Source organism: Vidua chalybeata, chromosome 12 (genome assembly GCF_026979565.1).
Source record: "Vidua chalybeata isolate OUT-0048 chromosome 12, bVidCha1 merged haplotype, whole genome shotgun sequence".
Taxonomy (NCBI): Eukaryota; Metazoa; Chordata; class Aves; order Passeriformes; family Viduidae; genus Vidua; species Vidua chalybeata.
The window spans coordinates 15,633,285-15,654,602 of NC_071541.1; the positions used below are offsets into that span (position 1 = coordinate 15,633,285).

Genomic DNA, 21,318 nt, shown 5'->3' on the forward strand with positions numbered 1-21,318 from the left:
TGCTTTTAGTTTCTGATTGCATATTTCTAATTATTAGTTTTATCAAAGGAACTGAATTGATGGCACAAGCTATTTTTACAAAAGCAGACAAACAGGACATAAGGTATTCCAGGTAAAAGATGAATAGAGGCAAGAACGTTCTTTTACTAAGAAACCTCATGACATAAGTTTATTCAAGTTATTCAATTTTTCTTCAGGCTTGCACACAACATTTAGGCAAAGAACAAGACATGAACATCAATTGCTATAAGAAATGGATACTTTATTTATAATAATTAAAATATTTCTTTAACGGAGAAATTTTTGCACAAAATAATTTCTGAAATAATACCACTAATATTTTATCAAGCTATCAGCCTAAAATATTAAATAATTCAAGGAATTTGTAATCCTTATTTCTAGAGTACTGGGAAAGAGGAGTTTTTGAATGGTATTAAGAGCAGAAGAGCATTCAAAAGACATTCTGAAATCTCTCAGCTGTCAAGTTCATGTCCAACCCTCATCTCTATACTCATCTTCATTTTTCTTTTGCCAGTTCCCTCCCACATTTCCTTCCTCACAGCTTCTTCCTCTCCATCAAATCAGGCATTATCCCTGCTTGTGAAACCGAACCAGCTGCAGTTCCTGAAGGAATGAGGTCTGAAGATGGACAGCCTGTCGCCTTCAATCACTCATGAACACCTACGGGCTCTCCTTTCTGACCCAGCTGCAGAGCAGGTTTGTGTGTGCCAGTACCTCACCCTGCTCTAGACAGAATCACAATATTTCTACCATAAAAGCCAGTCTTGATAAAGAAATGCTTTGACTCCAGCCAGGGATTGCCTCACTACCAAGAAGATAGGTGGTCTAACCCAACTCCTGCTATTAGCATAAGACCAGGCTGCTAATTAGCAGAGGAACAGCAGATGTGTATTTACTACAGCACCCATTAGCACAAAACTCCAGAGAGGTTTCTCCAGTTCCCAGACTAATGGGGACCTCGGGCTGTACATCCTATCCAAGGTTTTAGGCACTGCTGTGGATCACTTCACTCTGAAAATCCAGGCCCAAACTGCTGAACTTTGGGAATCAAGTGCTGGATTGGATGTGAGAAGGGAGAACGAGCTGTCCCCGTGCTGCCTCTGGTTCCTCCTGCTGCCTGCAGCACTCGGGCTGACAGGACAACTGCTGCTAGCGTGAGAAAAAAAGGAGAAGCAGCACTTCATTTCAGCCCTTTTTATTTTTTTTTTGTCAAAGAAAGATTAGCAAGCAGTGAAGGAAAACTCTCCAGCAAACTGCCTTAAGTAGAATGCTCGTGTGAAATCACACCAACAGACGTCATCCTTTTCGCATCCTCTCCAAAGTGTTTCCCCCAGGAAACTAAATCAATAATCTTAAGCAATAGCAACTGCACACACAAAGCAGGCTGCTTTAAATATAACATGAAAAAGTACTGTTCATGTTGTTTTTAGGATTATGTGTTTTAATTACACCCCTTCGCTCTCCTTCTTGCTTTGTAATTGAATTTTCTTTTATCTTTAGAAGGCTAACTTTATTCACAAGAGGCTGTGGATGGCAGAGTTCAATCCTTTCACTGTAGAGTCCTGAGGTCTCCCACTGCTTTCCAAGATTTTATCCACATTTTGTTTTAAAAGGGTTCCAGCTCAGATTAGCAAATGGGTTTTTAATGGAAATGCATGCATGTCTAGGGGAGGTGCATTATAAGGATAACATATGAAAACTTCCCTTTTTATCTGAAGGTATCCCAGAAATATCAATGTCCCAAGTTCTATCACAAATCTCTTAGAACAAGCCTGCTCAACCAGCAGATATTTACAGGACACACAATTCTGTGTGAAATTACAGATCTGGGTACCGTAACATATTTTTCATTCTACCTGTGAGATCCAACAAATCTCACAAAGACAAGCTGGCTTGAATACTCTGCCATTGTGTCAGCAGTACATGCTCCTGGCTTCCTGATGCCCTGACACGACTTCTTGTGTGCGAAAAGAAAATCCCTCTCCAGCTATCATTACTGACCGAGCAGAACCCAGCCACTATTTCAGTTCCACTGCCAGCACATCTCTTAACATTATGTCCAAGCAGAAATAACAAGTGGCTGAAAGCACAGAAATATGGTTCCTTCTCACAGCCTGGATTACTTCATACACTTTAGGTGTTAAAGCAGTACCCGAGCCTTTCAAGTGAAGTTTCATAACAGGCTGAGAAAACATCTCAGAGTAACAAGGCTTTAAATGTGGCACTTTAACTGCAGAAAACTGAGAAAAACATACACACTAGGCTGGCTATAATGCCAGTATAGGTCTTCCTGGATTGATTAATTCCAAGAGACTTCAGGCATCAACATAAATAATCATCATAAGTCCCCTCATACGATCTTGGAACATCTTCAACCAAACATGCTCTTCAAACCCTCTGATGGGGAGCCAAACGGGCACCTATTCTCACTGCAGCCCGTGAGCTGTGCCTGCACTATCCACTGAAACCATCCATGCACTATCCATGCTGTTTTCACTTGCTAAAGCTCCCTTTGAGTCATCTACTGCTCCTTGCACCTGCAAATGGTGATGGCAGAACACAGCTTTCCCCTGATCCTTCCCCTGAACAGAATTACTGTATTACGAGCTGCGCTAAACCATGGCATTCTCTCTCTAGGCAATGCCATAAAAATATGGCCTTGCCTTTTTTTATTGCTCATTAACTGATGTGCTCCCTTCTCATTACTCCCTTTGAAAAGTACTGAAAGCTTAAAAAGAAAGGAGAAAAAAAATAATAAGAAAAGAAAGACAACAGCTTTTAACTACATATTTTGAATCACAAGAACATTAACAGGCCTACAGGCCTAAGAACAGTTAAAGCACAGGGTTTTAGTAAAGAGCTCACAGTAAGGGATGACGCTCTTATTACCCCAGCATAAGGAATGGTAAAATTACAAGAAAATCCGTTCTCATTTTAAGATTTTTTTTCTTCATGTCTGCTCATACAGAGAGAAAAACAAGACTTGAGCCTAAGGGCTCAAAAGACAGAGTGCAACTGAAAAAGATTTCTCTATTTTTAGGAGTACAATTTCAAAGCTTGATCCTGACAACACTGGAACATTTACACTGTCATAAAAAGCGTTTTCAAATTCATACTTTTTTTCCCCCCACTGAATTATTTTTGCAGCCCTTTCCCTGCAAAGTTCAATATGTATTTTTTCAGCCATCACTGTGCTGTCATATGCAACCTTGTTTCAGTAATACATACAAAAGAGAGATAATACTCTTCTATTCAAGTTCCACTTCAACTTTTGAATCATTAGTTGTGGTCATTAAAACAGACTTTTAATACTGTAGCAGGATGTAATAAAAACAGTGCCTCAGAAAAACCAATGGACACCTTTGTCCTGAAAACGCTACCTTAAGAAGTTATTTTATGAAGCCTCCTGCATTTTCTTCCCCCATGTCAATATTCTATATCTAAGTGTAGCCCATGGAAGTTCTTTAGAGCTAAACCCACTAGAAATACCTGCATGTATTATTATCACATGCTTCTGCTGTGACATTCAATTTTAAGTATACTCTTGATTAAATGGAAAAGAAAACCGTTCGTCTGGTTGTGTTTAAAAAACACATCTCTGCTGACAGCCCAAGTCTGTTTTGATTTGCTCCCTATAGAAATGGAGCTGCTAGAAAACATTAAGTGGCAAGTGCAGCACTGGATGTAAATTACACCATCTCCACTTAAGTGCTGCCCTCAGCAGCAACCGGAAATTGCACAGCCCAGCACAGCCACAATCGCTCCAGGAGCAACAGGGATGTAAAAAAATGAATTATCAGAGCTCTATGCAAAGCAACAACATCAATTGAGTGAAGAACCGGCCTAGAAAAATACTCCCTAAAAGCTTTCCAAAGCTGAGGTCAACATCTCTGCAACATCTTAACTTTAATTCTCGGTAAGGTACTTTGTTAGCCTTTATGGTTATAAAAAGGGGCTTCTAAACACAAAAGATTAAAAGCTCATTCCCTGATATGAGGGCTGGGCACACCCACAAGAAGTCAGAAAATGAACACAAAACTGCTGAGGTACAGACAAAGAGTGAATGGATTTTTCTAAAGGGTGACAGAAAAACACTCATTAACAGCAAAATGAAATCACTTTTCTTAGTTCAACAACCTCCAACACACTTATTACCTTATAGCAAAGTAAATAATGTGGAATATAAACCCTTTGGATTGTGCCATATTCCCATCCAATTGGGATTAAATGCAAGATGCATTTTCTCCTGAGCCCATCACACAGCTGTGGCCACAAGGCACCGTGGAGCCACCACAAGGAGACTGATTTGATCTTGTTCTTCCAGACCAGGGGTGTTTATTTTGTCCTTTTCCAAACTGAAGCACCCACTGATCTATTCACACCACAGCACGTAGGCTTGGTGTCTGGGAGTGCATATCTGAATTACCAGCATTTCAAAAGCTTCACAACCTGGGAACTACAGAATAATATTTTTTAGATGTTGAAAATATCAGTGTTAAATTCCATACCATATGCTGCACAGCAGATCTAGTCAAAGATCACTAAATGGTAACACTTCATTAAATTAAGGTAATTTATCAACCAATTTGTCAAGAAGTAAGAGTTTCAGAAAGCAGAGCACACAATCTGGGCATTAGGGGCAAACCCAAGTCCAGTGATCACCTCAGGTTAGAGGGTGCTTTCATCCAGTGAGACTTGAAATATTGTGGAGCTTCTTCTGGTACATCTCATACTTAAGTATGATTAAGGCTGGTTATAAAGACATGAAATAATGATAGAAAGAAAAAGCTGTTGTTCACAATACCAGGAGGACTAATGACTGTACTGTGTCCTGCTTTTCAAGGGAAGCACATAAACATTAGAGTGCAAAGTTTTAAGACAATACAGAACCACTCAAGAGATAAAAAATAAATGCTGTTTGCTAAGAACTGCAGAAGGATAATAGCAGAAGAAATTAAAGGCAAGATAATAAGACACAGAAAAAGAAATAACTTCACCTATACAATGTGATCTAAATTAGCTACTTCAACTCGGAATTTTGAAACTGTTACAACTAATTCTCTTGGAACATCAATTTCATACTCATTAAGAGCCTCAAGGAATGGAGAAGAAAACAACAAACACTGTACTACAATTCTAGCAATCCAGAGCCCCTTGAGATGGCCTGTAGTGCTGGTGTCAAACAGCCATGGAAATACTAAAAGATGCACAAAAAAAGGGTAAGAAAGAGCACCAGAGGCTTGAAATACTTCTATACTAATAGGGATGGATGTACAACCCAGTTTTATAGCAAAGATAAAAAGAAAGAGCACCCCTGTCCAGCACTGCACACACAAGCTCCAGATGGGCTCCAGCATCTTCTGCACAACACACGAGGTTTCCTTCTTTGAGCTGAACAGTGCAACCGTGGGAGAGCACGAGAGCTGTGCAAAATCAAAACTAGGATCAAAAAGAACTATAAGGAAAGGTTATTTCCTATTTCTCCTACCACAACAACCAGAAAACACAGACTGAGCACCTCTTGACATGGCACACAATAAACTGCAGAGCCATAAGCAGGTGTGGATTCAGAAGGGACCAAAGGGGCAGGGAACAGCTCCGAGCCCCGGCTCCTGCGCGGCCGCGTCGCCCCAGGCACAGAGCGTGCTGAGCTCTGCTTCACTGCCTCTTATGCTCATCTCCAGAGACTGCTGAGGTGAGACACAGGACCAGGTGTCTGATCTGACACATTATGGCAATTTTTATGATCATCTCAATTTCAGCTAGACTTGAAGCCACTCTTACTCCAGCAATGCAAAGAAATTTCTCAGCCACACCTGCAGTGGATTTTTGTTTCAAATCTCACTGCTAAGGTAGAATTTTACACACTGAAGTGGATTTTGCCATGCTCTTTGCCAGATGCATTAAGGTAAGGCAGATAATGAAGAAATCATACACCATTAGTCTTTGAAACCCAAAAAACACTGCTTCATTCAGAGACTTGTCCAGCCTGACCACTGTAACCACTGTGACCCAGCTTTCTAAAACCACACCTCTTCAGAAGCATCAATGCTGCTATTTTTCAGTAATTGATAGAGAGTTGTTATTTTTTTCTGCAATATTATCAACACTCACATTTGCATCTAAGAATGATCAAGACTAACAAAGTACATTTTGATGTCATTACCTACATCACAGCACAAAAGGAAAGCATTTATTTAAATTGCCTTAAATAAAAGCATACTAAACTATGCAACACTGCTATTTCTCAATAACCTAAAAATAGTTCCCAGTAAGATACAACCGCTGTTTGGAAACAAAATATAAAGGCAAAAGATAAATCTGACTATCAAAATAAAAACTTAGATTTACTATGAAAATATCATTTCAGCACTTCTTATTGGATAATCATAAGAATTATAATTTTTGTCAAGTTGCTTTTAGATGGAAATTGAACTTCAATTAGAAATAAAACTGCACTTTAATTGGATAATGAGTATTCTTACCTTAAAAGCACATACAGAGGAGGCAGAAACAAAAAAACAAATATTCTGGTATTCATTAAGTAAGAACATAGAGTTAAACCAAGGAACATTAACATCCATTTAAAAATTTGTAGCTTTTATTGTCACTTTGCCCTTCCAGCTGTTACTCTGCTTTTTTTTTTTTTTTTTGTATGAAGACCAGAAGAAGAAACAACCTTCCCTGATTCTTCAGTTTCAGTCATTACCTCTTTCTTACATAAGATGAACCAGTAAAAAAATCAAAACCAGACAAAGCAGCTGTTGGACACACTCCCTCTACACTTGCAGTGAGGCTAGAATTATCTAGAACTGGCTTATTATCAAAACAAACTGGACTCATGTGCTTCAACCAAACCACTTCCCTAAATACACTGGTTTTCATTAAGGGGAGTGACAAAATACATGTTTAAATGTGCTAAGGAATAAGTTCAGAATGTAAGATTTGCCTGCAAGAAAAAGGGCAATTCAAAATTAGCCTCCTTCTCCCTCCCCAAAATCTATTTAAAAAGTTTAACAAATAACTTACAATATAAAATAATCACATGAAAAAGAAGACTTTTGCTCATGGCCACTGGACTAAAAAGCCTCACAGCTAAATTGATTGGATTTTGTTTTGCAAAAAGAGGAGAAAAAGCTCCCTGGGAGAGGGAAGATTTCCCTATGCTGGTGCCCATGGTCACATTCATTTAAAAGGAGTTGATTAGCTCGGTTCAATTGGCCAATTAGTGCTATATCTGTAACACTTGTGACTGATCCTGTGCTTGCATTATTTCTTAGGGCCATTAGTTTAACCCTCATGGTAACACTTTAAAGAGCAATGAGCAGAGTTAATCCTGGAAGGAATCACTGCCTCCTTCAATAATTTCTTTTTTAGGCTGTGCATTCTGTGAGTTTTGCTGGCCCAACTGCAAGGAAGCATCTCCATGCTCTCCCCCCTGCCTGTCTGCTTGGCATTCCCTACCTGGACATTTCTTTGGGAACCTAATGAGAGGCCCTGTAATTCACTTAAAAACACAATTTGAACAATTCAGTGCTTAACACATTAATGGAGGCATGTTTGGACCGTGACATTAGGAAAAAATAAACACTAATATTTATATATATATATGAGGGGAAGCCTATGTCTATAATACATACCACTAGCATTTTTCCATACTGTGCAACACCACAGCTTTTTCAGCACCATGTCCTCATTCAAAGTTATTGGGCACTAAAGCCAGCGTTGGCCTCCTTTCAAAAGTTGCTTTGACACCAAAGATACTCTCAAAAACCCACTGTGGTTTCAGACAAAGCTTTACAGTATAACAGAGTTTCATAGTCCTTAGATTTAAAATTTTTAAACTTTTTTTTTTTATGATTTCAAGACAAATAAGTTTCTTTTTTTAAACCAGAGGCCATGGCTCCCTGTGCAGAGAGCAAAGTGCATGCTTGAGCTGCAAACGTGCACATTACTACAGCTCCAGAGGAGGTGGGGAATCCTAAATGGATTTCATTCAGTCAGGCAACAAAAAGAAAAAATATACCATATAATAAAAAAATAAATTGTACATTTGTATGTATTTTCCCAGGTCAAGAGATCACAAAAAAGATAAGAAATGCCAGAGCATCACCTGCTCCAGCACAAAGAGGTGAGACACCCACAGGACTCGCAGAGCCATTTGTAATAAATGTGCACCCAGCATCAGAGGGGAAGTGCCTTCACTTCCTGACTTGATTGGTTTCTTCTGGAAACAATGACAAATCTGAAGGTGCTATTTATGGCTTTCTGTCACCCATTGCCAGAAGAAATAGTGACTACAGCCTCTAAATGCATGAAGACAGTGTTCATCTTCTCCAATCCACTTGATATCTACCTCAGGATCACTGCTGCAGTCCCTCACATCCTTGAAAAGGATTAAGTGACAAACAGCAAAACCTTGCAGGGTTCCCCACCACCACCATTATTTTCAACCAATGACCCAGTTCTGCAAGACAGAGCACCTCTTGAGATATGCTGAGAGCCCTCATCTCCAATCAGCCAAAATGGGAGAGGAGGTCACTCAGCCCTGCATCGTTTGCTCTTAAAGAAAAAAATAATCCAAGATGCATCTCTTCTCTCACTGATCAGTACTCTCAGAGAATCTCAAAGCTGGTTTAATAGCTGCATCATTTTTAGATAACATCACATTCCACTAATCTCCTTCTCAACTCATCTGTTTGAAGAAAGAGATCATTTCTGTAGTGAACAGAAGTGTCCTGAAGTGTAACAGCAAATAAACCAGTGTAAATGAAGTGCCACAGCAATATAAACAATGACCTTGAAAACCAGAAAACTGCTGCTCAGGATGACTCTAGGGACAACAATCACATTTTAAATGTCCACATAATCTGAACAAATTGCTGAGATTACCTCTGTAGCTACAACTCACCTGCACTGTAGGTAAAAGCATCTGCAACCTGTCCATGTTCCATATCCCAATGGGTAGAAAAAACAAAACAAAATATATGGCTCCCACCAACTTTAAGTGAAGAGAAAACTCTTACTTGTACATTATTTACCACAAGTAATCCATGCAGCAAAAAGCTCGTGTCACTTAAGGATGCTCTGTCTTATAAAAAAACAACATTGAAAGAGCAGAAATCCCAGTACCAGAGCGAGGCATTACAGAAGAGATGGTTGTGCTACTGCAAACCTCACTGAAGCCCTTCCTACTTCAGGTTTTAACATTATTGCTTACTTGGTTATCCTAGCAAACAAGGCTCATTAGATCAACATGGAATACCTGCATGTGTGCAGTTCTTTGCCTCTCCTCTCAGGACTCTTCCCCAAACCAAGTCAACAAAACATGACTGAGGGTCTGGGGTCTCTGTGACACCAAGATCCAACAAATGTTGTACTAGGATGCTTATTTTCACAGGGAAAATAAATCTGAATATCACTGTCTCCATTGAGAGATGAGTGAAGACATCCCAGACAATCCACAAGACATAAAGGAAGGGAAAAAGGAGGGGCAGACAGATGAAGAAAGAGACCTGGGGACCTGGGCTTCCTTGGTCGTGTGGCACCCAGGCCTTCTTTATTTGCACAACTCCCAGCTGAGCACTCCTCAGTGGTGTCTGTGGGTGACAATTCAACACTCCCAAGCCAAACAAAGCAGAGAAATACCCTGAAGACTTATGGCTTTCCATCTTCAAAGGTTATTAAAGCATTCCCCTACCACTCAGGAACCACCATGCAGCTTTGCATTAGTTAAAATTCACTAATTTCCCAGAGACGTGGAGAGTCACCTGGAGAGTCCCACCTGATCAGCACAATATCTTGTTCCAGCCCAAGTTCACACCCTCCCTTCTCACAGGGGAACATTTAAACTATTCAAACATGTAATTCCCCTAAGAGATACCCTATTAAGAATGCAGAGAAAAATTCATGTTGTAATGCTTTAATTCTACAGTCAGCCTTTACTAGAAATACTTAAAAAACCATAATCTCACCCATAAATAGGGGCAAAACAATGATGATAATTGTTACGATGATTACTATTATTATTATTACTACTATTACTATTATTACTATTGCTGCTATTATTATCATATGACCACCACCAATCCACAAAGATTGCCAGCAAAGTCTGGGAAAAAAGGAGGAAAAATCAACACAGATACAAAGTGAACAGAAAATGTGTGTCTCACATGCACAAAATCTAACTTAAAAAAAATGTATTTATATTCTGTACCCTGGGAACCAAAACTATTTTAAAATCAAAAGAGCACTAATTAGCATCTCAATGCTTCTTTCATAGGTTTTATCAATATAAAGAAAACTTCACGCAGCAGAAAGAACTATGTATTGAAGTCAGAAAAATATATAATTACAATAAAATATCATTGCACTGGTGTCATGGCTTTAAAAATCATAGGATACTAATATAAATTTAAGATAAAAATTTACTCTCATTTTTGACTTTTTCTGAACTTCACGAATGTGAACTGCTAAATGTCACATTCAGGACATTTTCAGGATCTCACACACTAACAGAGTGTTTGCCTTCAGCACCATTTCAACAAGCATTTGAATAAAAAAAAAGAAAAAAAAATCAACCCCTTCCCCTTTATTCTATCCCTTGACTTTTCAAGTAAGAAAGTAATCCTGAGAGGGAGAACCCCCACGACCTTAAAAGCTTTAAATAACACCCACTTCAAGTTTAAACATATGACCTAAAACTTGACAGACACTTCCCAAAAGCAAAAGGAAAGGAGCACAAAGTCCAGTCCACCACCAGCAGCAACACTGATGCTCCAAGAGACCAAAACAAAGATGACACATAAAATTTGCTAATCATCAAGCAAGATTAGTCAGATGAACAACACAAAAGAAAGCTGTTATAGGTCCAGAAAGCATTTGTAACTTGCACAGGCCACATTGTTTCAAGTCAATGACCAATCCATAAAACACAGAATTGCACACTTAAAAAGCCAAGAAACCAAATCCCAAGTCAATTCTGTAGCATTAAGGCTGCCATGTCATTATAGGAACAATGGATGTAATGCAAACCCTGTGGTTTTAGACACTGGAAGCTCTTTCCCCAAAATGCCCCTTGCTAAGCACCTCCAGGTTTAATTTTCCCATGCCCTTAAAGGACACTGTAGTGGATTTAACATGAATCATTCCACTGTCAGCGTGGTCGTGTAATTAAGTTGCCACGTGCCTCAAGTGCATCACTTGTAGGACAATTACTTAAGTCAAGCCAGCACCCAGTGACTGTATTGATGTCTGCATCACTGCATGATGATCATGCCATGGCCAGACTTCACAACTGGAAGCACAGCAATGATGTTAAGGTGAATTCCAAATACGGTGGAGTCAAAAGGCAACCACAACGGAAAGGTTGTGGTCTACAGTTGTCACTGGTCTGCCACGAAATGACAAAAAAATCCCCTGAAAAGTGTTACCAAAACATACCATGGCACATGTTGTTTTTGCAGTACTCACTAACATCTTCCCCAAGAGGCAGTAAAGGGCTCCCAGAATATAAAGATCACACCACGCAAACTCTATCAGTCATTAACGTGTCAGTTTACACTTAATCCACCTTTTCCACCCAGCAATTGCTTACGAGATTTGCCAGGTTTAAGAATCAGATAAAATAACTCAATGCCAGCAAATTAATAGTACAGGGGGAAAAACCAGCAAAGGAAAACCCATAAAGATCAATAACTACAGAGATCTGCCACCGTTTCCCTGCTCTCTGCCTTGCACTGCTGTCTCCCGTGAGAAGGAGCGTGTCAGCTCTAACGTGACAGGATCCTGAGGTGTCCCAGAGTAAGTGCCAGCCACAGACACACCAAACAACAGCAAAGCCATTCTCCCAGCACTCCCGTGCCATCTCCTAACTGTGAGTCATTGAAAAAGGCAGTGAGAGCAGTTTTATTTGGTTGTCCGTCTTGTCCATAAGCATCTTCCCAACAAAGGTTCTGGGAAGAACCAGATTTCATTCTCATCACTCAATCACGGCAACAATTCACAAACCAAACTCAAAAGAGGAAGTGGCTGTATTGAAGGCAGGAAGGCCACTAAGCCTTCTCCCTAGAGATGATCTTTTAGATAGACAGATACTTTTAAACTTTTTTTTTAATTGTAAAATCCATGTCAGCACCACCTACCACACAATAAACCTAGGCTTTCAGTTAATTGATCTATTTTTATCGTCACATTGATTTACTTAGTCCTAGCAGTTGGCTATTTTGAAACAGTAATCACAGACCGCAGCCAGACCAGGAATCCATCCTGCTGGATGCTGTAGAGGTACAAGTTACAGCCCCACTCCCGAAGGAGCAAGACTTCTTGCAATTAATAACTTCTCTTACAAATCAGATGTTTCTGACCAGTTGACACACATCACAAACCCTACATAGGTTGCAACAATGGTATTTCTGAAGTTACAAGGTGGGTTATCATTTCTCCAGCATGAGTTTTGGCGGTGCACCTTATATTCTGCCTCAGGGAACTGTTCGCTATGGTAACCTCCTGGGCTACTGACAGCAGCCGGCTCCCACGAAGGAAGGAAGGTACAGCAAAGAAGCAGCAAGTTAGGCCTTTTCTTCTGCTGCAAAACCTCTTCCACCAGAATTCTGCTGTCAGAGTGTGTGAAACTGACAGACAGGAGAGTTACCATGTCCAACCTTTTTATAGTGGCAACAAGTTTCTCCAAAGTAGATATAATTGTTTCGCTAAAGCACGCATGTGACTGTGAAACAGACATCACTGGCCTATTTCTCAATAAATAAGGGCCTTGCAGAACTGCAATAGCGAACGCAGTTACAAATTCACAATTAACTGCCCGCGCTGTTTTTCTTCTCCTTTCATTATTTCCACTGTGTAGGGGGTGGGGGGGGGGGGGGGGCTGGGAGCAAGTTTGCAAAAGCCACAGACGGAAAACTTGCTCAGTCCTTCCGATGCGGGCATTCCGCCCTCCCGCTCCCAGCCGGCGCTGCCCGGGCGGGAGCCCTCCCGCAGCCGCTGCCCCGGCGCCGCTCCCTCCCCAGCCCGAAGTTGGCGTCCCGGGGCATCCCCGGCGGCCGCCCGGGCAGTGTCACCGGCGCCCGATTTACGACTTCAGGTGCAGGAGCGGCGGGCAGCGCAGACCGACTCCCCGAGAGACAAAGGCTGTGTGTCGCTCGCCGGAGCGCCGCCGGGCGCGGAGCCGCCGGAGGTGCGGAGCGGCGGCGGCGGGCGCGGCGCGCACACAATGCCCGGCCCCGCGGCAGCGCAGGCCCCGCAGCGCGGGCGGCGGCGCTGCGGGAGAGCCGGCGGCGCGGCCGCGGAGGCGGCGCCCGCCCCTCTCCCCCCACACCCACCCACCCAGCCCGACCGGGAGGCGAGAGCCGCTCGCTGACGGGCCACTTGACGGGGACCGACGCCAGCCGCTGCCCCGGGCGGGACGCGCGCCGCGCCGAGCGGAGCGCGGCCGCGCCCGGCGGGGGTGCGGAGCGGAGCGGCGCGGGGTTTAAAGGTCCCCTTCCACCGCCATTTTGAGGGGGAGGGGGGCGAGCGAGAGGCGCTCGGTGGGCTCGGCCCCCCGCGGGCGCGGGCAGGGACCGGCCCCGCCGGGGCGGCGGCGCGGCGCGCACAAAGTTCCCGCGGGGGCCGGGCGCGTCCTCGGGCGGGCGCGGGGCCGGCCGGGAGGGCAACTTCGGCCGAGCGCGCCGCGGGACGCCGCGGGCCCCTGGCGGGAGCGCGCAGAGTTGCGCGCGGGCAGTTGCGCGGCGGCGCCCGGCCAGCCCCGCGCATCGCTCCTCGGCGCGGCCGAAGGCGCGTCCCCCCCGCGCTGCCGCTGCCGCCTCCCCGCCGCGCTCCGCCTGCCTCTTCCCTCCTCCTCCTCCTCCTCCTCCTGCCTCGCCGCCTTTTTCCCGCATCCAAACTTCGTGAGCCCGGAAAAACCCTCCGGGCCCCGCGCCCCGCCGGCAAAACGCCCCCAACAGCTGCGCCCCGTACCGCTCCGCCCGCGCGCGGGCGCCGCCGCCGCCCGCCTCACCTGCGGGGAGTTTTTCCAGCCCTGCGCCGCTGCCGGGGCTCGGGCTCCCCGGCGCTCCGCTCACTGCCTCATTCCAATATGGCACGGCCCGCCAGAGCGCATGCGCCCGCCGCCCGCCCGCCTGCCTCCCCCCTCCCGCCCCTCCGCCCTCCCCTCCCCTCACGGCTTTTCGGGCGCTCCGGCTCCCTCCTGCCGCGGGCGCGCCGAGCCCGCCGCCGCCGCCCGCCCGGCCCCGCGGGGTCCGGCCCCGACCCCGCCCCCGCCGCGCTGCCCCGGGCTGCTGCCCCCGGACACCTGCTCCCGCCGCGCCGGGGGCAGCGCGGGCTCGGCCGCCGGTAACGGGACGCGCCGCCGCCGCGACTCTGCCGGGGCGGGGCGGGCGTCCACGCCCTGCCCGGGCGCCGCGGGAAGGGACGCGGCCCGGCGGGCGAGGGGGCGGCCGGTGCCTGCCGCGGGATGCGCGGTCCCGACTCCATCCCCCCCGCCCCGGCGAGGATCTAGCCCCCTTTCCCTCGGAAAGAACCGGCCCCGTCGGTCGGGGCGCGGGGACCGGCGGTTCCCTCCCCCCCGCGGGGCCGCGCAGCCGGCGGGGCCGCGCCAGCGCCGCAGTTGGCGGGGAGCGGGCGGGCGGCACCGGCCGTGTCGTCCCCCCCACCCAGGGCGGAGACCGGCGCCCCGCGCACTCGCCGCCGCTGCCCGCGGCGCAGCGAAGCGAAAGAAAAAGGAAGCGGGTTGTGCAACACCGCGCTCCTGCCCGTGCGGCGGGGACGGAGGGGAGGAAAGGGAGAGCCCCCCGCCCCGATCCTCACAGCCGGTCCGCACCGAGGCGGTGGCCGACAACGAGCACGCCGGTCGGCGGGGGACAGCGGGAACAGAGCGCGAAAAGCTTTTGCGCTCCCCGGGAGCGCATCCGCCCGCCGGCGGCGGCGGCCGGAGACGGCGGCGGGAGCGCTGCGGCCGCGCTCCGCTCCGCTCGGCGCCGGGAGGGACGCGCTCCCGGGCCGCGGGCTCTCGGCCGGCTCCCCCAGCCCGCGGGCACCGGGGCTTATCCGTGCGTACGTGCCCTCGCGTCGTGCTGGACACCAGTTGCTACCGACCCGAAATGAATGTTCGAGGCGAAGAGCAGGCGGATGGAGTGAGCTGCATGGTTTGTCTCTGGAGCAAAGAAGTGCCAACAAATAAAGAGAGCGGCAGTGCCGGAACGGCGGGCAGGAAGAACGAATGGAGCCATGAACTTGCTCATTACGCATCCAGCGGGCAGATCGCTCACACCGCTCTGCGCGCCGCGGCACGGCGGAGACGCGCCGGGCTCCCATTACTCCTCAGCGATGCGCTGCGATGCCAGGCAGGACGGAGCCAGCCACGCAGCTCCTCTCGCAGGAGAGATGCTGCTCTCCACGAGGATAAGAAACCTCCGTTTCTCACTGGCTTGAAGTAAAAAAGCGAAGACGTTTCCCGTGGCGCTCGGGAGGGAGCACAGCGCGCCCGCCGCCCGGGACAGCGGGGCCCGCGCCCGGCAGGAGCCGCCCCGGGGCTCGCGGCGCTGCCCAAGGACGGCCCCCGCGGGGCTGGAGCGCTTCTTGCCCGCGGTTCCGTTTCCCGGAGCGCCGGCCCGCCCGCTCCCGCCGCCGTTCCCGCCGAGGCCCGGGCCCTCCGCTAGAGGGGGGTCTCGCCATGCCGATCCGCAGGGCCCCGCCGAGCGCTCCCGGCCCGGCACCGCGCAATTAACTGTTCAAACGAAACCGCTGCCGCACCGCCTAATTGAGTCCCAGCAGACACCGCCCGCATAACCGAGCGCCGCTCCAGGCAGCCCCGGGCCAGCCCGGCCAGGCTCCCTGAGTGCCCCGGAACATCTCCGCGGCCACCGCCAGGCACGGCAGCCACCCCCTCCCCTAAGCACAGCCGCTAAGAAACTGAGGACTTGTTCTGCAAAAGCCCCAAACTGGTGTGCAACAGGAAGAAAACCTCAAAAGTCAGGTATCATAAACTTCACAGGCTGACAAGAGCAAGAAGCACGCCCTTCCAGACTGCTCGGCGATCCTGGAAATGAGTCCTTGGTACACACAACTGCGTAGAGAAAGAAACGTGACCCACCAGTCTGATCCGTGAAACATCTAAACGATCTTCTATGTGCAATTAATCGTCAGTCACAGAAGGACACCTGTTTACAGAACCTTCGCCTGGCCAGCTCCATGATACTTTGTGTCATCTGTGGTGATTTGGAGGTTAAAAAAGCACGGAAAGGAGGTGGAATCTTGGTGGACCTCCTGGCATGTTAGCAAACACCTGAAACACGGGGCTAACACACTGCAAATACGCATTTCATCACACGGGGAGATTAAATCTCCTTATATCCTCTTTGCAGGAATGGCAATTTGTGAGAAACCCAACACCATTTTATTATCCAGTTTGGAGGATGAACTGGGTAACTAAGCTGCCATCAGACAGTCAAGGTGCCTTACTTTTACCTTCAAGGCTTCTCTAGCATCCACTTTTCTGAAACTAGAAACTTTCTAAATTCCAGTGTAAATGTATTCACTACCAATTTATATCCATTAGGTCTTTACCATTTTGCCCTTTGAATTAAATAACTTTGCTTCTCTGATACTTCCCTAAAATGTCCCTATAAATAAAAATTAGATAATCCATTCTCAGTCTTTCTGCTTTGCTTTAAATCTTCTCTCCAAATAGGTTTTCCACTCCTCCAGCATCCTTTTATGCCTTCTACCCTGTGTGCAGTGTTCTAAACAAGGTCTTAACAACTGCCTTGTACCACGATATTAATATCTCACCTCTCCTGAAAACACCTCACTCAATGCATCCCAGAATACATTTGCATTTTTAAGATCACATTACAGTGGCATCATAGTTATCCTACAACCAATAACGTGCCTGGATTCCTCCTCATGTAATCTCACATTTGATGAACCTCTGAGCTCACTCGCAGTTATTCTAATTAATCTTTAAGTGCATGACTTCTTGTTATTACATTCCAACCCATTTCTGGTACTCCAGGCAATAGATCAATTGTGCTAGAGCAGTTTAATATTCTTAAAAATATGCATCTTGTCCTATTTTTAAGATTATTTGCCATTCAGCCTGCTCAGAGGTTTCCCCTTTTCCAGCAGCTCACTCTGCAACCTGTCCACTCTTTTGGCCACATCAGGAAGGTGGCAAACGTTGTCCCTGTAAAGCAGCCTGCTCCTGGGCTTCCCTGAAACATCCTGGCTCCAGACTGCCCACAAATTCCTCAGTATGTCCCATTTCTTCAACCAAACCTATCCCTGGCAACACATGAATCTCCAAGAACCACAATGGTTCACCTGTTTCCCTACAACCTCTCACTGTTTTGGCACTTGTTTCTGTTTTGGTGCAGACTGTGGTAGGCCATTTCTTCTACAAAATTAAACCAGAATGCTTCATGCAAAATAAGCCACATGTCTTTTGGGAACCTCCTGATCATTAAAAACTAGTTTTCCTTGTTTATGTTAAGTGATTAATGAGGAATCCCAAATTTTCACACATATTGTTAGCATCACACCACCTTTTCCTTCAGTTGTTCTCTCATGTTAGGGAAGACCTGTTTTGAAGCTGAAGTGTTCAAGCTGTGTGAACAGCATTAGATAATCAGTAGCCAGGTTCAAGTGCCAGCCAGTTTCTCTGAGCAGGGCTTTCTGCTCCTTTCAGTGAAACATTCAGTTTGCCTTTGTTTTGCAACATTAATTAGCACCACACTCCTATAGACTGCAAGTGCCAAGAAGTCCCTCTGAACTTTTTTGTGCATAGACAGCAGGCTCCAGCTGTACATCCCTGCACTGAGAACAGGACTGGTGTGGGTTTGCAGTTCTGTGCTCGTACTCAAATGAAATTCATGGAACAGAGCATTCCCCTCCAGTGAAGTGGGGATAATTAATTTACAGGAACACTGTGTCTGTGGGAGCAAAATGCAGAGAAGAATGCTTTGAGTTACAGATATATTCATTCAAATTAGTTACAAGCTGGTTAAAAGCTTTTGTCCCAACGTATAGGGTAGATTTGATTGAATAAAGGCTGTGAGACATATGAAGAGCATGTATTTGTCTTACTGGAATTACTATCTGCATCTTATATAGGGCATCCAAGAGTGCTTCTGAAATCCTTGGACCTCTTGTGACCTTCATCTGCAACCCAGCTCATTAATGGGGCAGAAGTTGGTGTTTGTGGAGGAAACAGGGCCCTTACAAGAGCTTCAGGGCAAACCAGCACTGCCCAGGATGCCCAAAGCTGAGCTGAGACCCAGCCCAGTCAGTCTGACTCTCCACAGAGAGCTGGGCACAGTGGCTTGAACTCAAGAAGTTTTCCATAGCTACAGGGACTTCCTCAGCAAATGCTGTTGATCTTCAGCTGTTAGCTTAGAACTCCATGTCTTCTTCCAAAATGTACAGTATTCTACTGCAGTGTTAAAGAACATTTGCCAAGGGCTCTTTAACCTTCAATGCTCTCCACAGCTTGTACTTCTGGGACAATAACCAGAGACGTGCACTGAAGTATTTGCAGTTGCCATTTCTGTGCCCAGTGGATCAGACTAACTCTAACCCAAAGGATAAGCTCCTGTGGGGGACTGAGTGACACCCCTGGACTTCTGCTTTGCTCTTCCTGTTTTCAGACTTTGGTTGGCCTGAAAATTATAGCACTTTTAGTGCTGGTGAAAGGCTCATCTGCCAGCCCTGTGAAAGACAATCAGTTCATCCTCTAAGGAACCCTAATGCAGGCACAAAGGAAGAGCCACCTGGACTCTTCCTTTTGCTGTTGCTGGTGGCACACGAGGTGGTGCAGATCAGACCATCCAGCCCCTTCAGTGGCCTTGTTGAAGATGCCCCTGCCATTAGCAGCAGGTGCCAGGTGTGCCAGCAGGGCATGGTGTGGACACTGGGGATGTTAATAGTTACTGAGGCAACACCTTCTTTCAAATATTAGAGACAGTTCTCTTTCAAAGGCATTCTGTTGGCATGCAGATATGCTTGAGCAGGTTCAGCTGTAGGATGAGGGGAGGAAACAGATCCAAGTGATGTGCTCCATTCCTTCCCTTCCCCAGCTGCCTGCTTTGTGATTTAGAGACTTTAGATTTGGCTCAAGAAGGCTTCAGGGCACTCCATTTTAGTGATTTTAGGTAAGTGACAAAAAAAAAAAAAGAGGCTACAGGGCCTCCATTTAGACATTCTGCTGGCAGCAGCAAAGCATCTGTAGACTGGTCTCTGCACTGAACACCCATCTTCCACCCTCTCTCTGTTCAGCTTCTGAGATCTCTTTTATGTTTGACTGATGTTTTCACCTGCATTTTTGTTTCTTTCTCATTTCTCCTGACTGCTGTACATCCTATTTTAGTATTTCCTATTAGTGTCTATTGTACCTCACTTGGGTTGCTTGGTTCGTTTTACATTTCAGATTAATTCCCAAAACTATAAAAAGAATAAATTCATGGAAGAAACCTGATTTTTAGCAGCCATGGTGCTGTTCATTTTACATATGTAATTTCCCCCTGCCCTTTGTTTAGTCTATTTAGACTTAGCTTTTCAGAGAGTTTTAATTTCTACTTGTGCAAGAGCTCCCTATATATGAGATCCAGCATTAGCTGTGTTCCCCAGGTTCATGTCAGTAATTAAGATATTAGGATATTTTCCATACTATGAAAATCCTCATAATTTTAAACTTTTTAACACAGCTGAAGACTTTGCATGTGTAAGGCACATCACACAGGTCACAACAGAGCGGGAAAAACTTCTCAGGCTGAAGCCTGGGAGAGATGAGAGGAGAAACTATGAGTAATCTTGCAGTTTTCCTAAATTATAGGCAGACATGCTTCATGCCCTTTCCCCAGCTCACTATGTACCAAATAGGAAATTACTGCTAACTCTCAAGATCTGTGATACCTGATAAAAATACAAGAAGCTCTATTCCTCCCTAATCTAGTTCCTTCCAGTCCTCTCTTTCCTTTTTGGTAAAAAAGACCTTTTCCTAGGTCTCTGTGCATCTCCTGTTGCCTCTGGAAGCTGTGTGAGATGGCACAAGAGAAACAGCCCACCCCATAAGAAACAGAGAAACAGTCCCAAGGAGAGCCTAGCAATGACCTAACAAAAAGCCATCACCCAGCTCTGAAGGTAAAGCTGCACTAGGAGCACTTCTGTTACTGCTTAAATACATTTCTTTTTTCCTTGGCATCAAAGAGGATGAGAAAGTTCCAGAGGAGAAAAGGGAATTTTCTGTCACCTTCTTCCAGTACAATTTTTGTAGTAGGCACCCGTATAACTGTCATAGAGGACTGAAATACTGTCTGTGCTTGTGGCAGGCAGAACACATGAACATTTAGGCACCACTTGCTTTTTCATGTCCCCATGGTTTTATATCTCTGCAATGTGGGCTGTCCCTGTGTGCACATTACAGCAACAGAACCAAGTTGGGTTGCAAAACAAGGAGAGCCAGGCCCAGGAAATTCAGAATAAAAATGAAGCAGAGGGAAAGGAAGTGTGGTCACACAGCTGGGAAAAGCTGACTATAGAAATACTCCATAAAGAAGATACTATGAGAACTAGAATATTCACCTTTAGAGAAAAAAACAAAGCTTCTCTGTTGACATGATATTAACTGTGCTCTTTTATGGTTCTCCTGTAAACATTCCTACCCACTTCCCAGCTTCTCATACAATGAAAATTAACCTCTGTACAAGATGGTTTACATCAACACCCACTGCTGAAATACCCTGGGCTGCAGTCAGGCCATACCCTTCCCACTGTTAACTTTCAAACACTGCCCATATTGTCAATATTTCACTGTATTGCACTGTGGTTCCACCAACTGCTTAGCAAGGATTTGCAGGAAGAGATACAGGGAATGCTTTGGGAGGGGGGGGGGGTTAAAGTGATATAGATGGAAAAGGGAGGCAGACAACATGCTTTTTAGTGATAGAATTTAGATACCACAAGGAGATTGTGCAAAACCAGGATTATAATTTACCTGAGCACAAAACCCCAATTTACTGCTTTCAATTTACAGGCAAAGTGATTTTTATCCCCCAGATTAAAAATGTTTCTGTAGTTTTGGAAAATCCTGATCAGCCCAAGCACAGAAAACCATATTAGGAAGACCTATTATAAACAGCAGTAAAGCAGCCCATCTTGTTTCATTATGCAAGCCAAATGAAACACAGAAATTAAGCCAAGAGCGGGAAAACAACTAAGACTTAAAACTGTGTTGGGAATACTCCAAAGACTCATTAACAGATGAAAAAGTATGATTATCTTATTAGG

At 45.8% G+C, this 21,318-nt stretch overlaps 1 protein-coding gene across 1 annotated transcript in view; it reads right to left on the reverse strand.

Annotated features, from left to right (window-relative positions):
* Window positions 1-14,176, reverse strand: part of SFMBT1 (Scm like with four mbt domains 1) — a 66,283-nt gene extending 52,107 nt beyond the window's left edge. Inside the window, exon 1 of the mRNA XM_053953645.1 lies at window positions 14,036-14,176. The gene's annotated coding sequence lies outside the window, so the exon portion shown is untranslated. The remainder of the gene's footprint in view (window positions 1-14,035) is intronic.
* Between the last annotated feature and the right edge of the window lie 7,142 nt (window positions 14,177-21,318).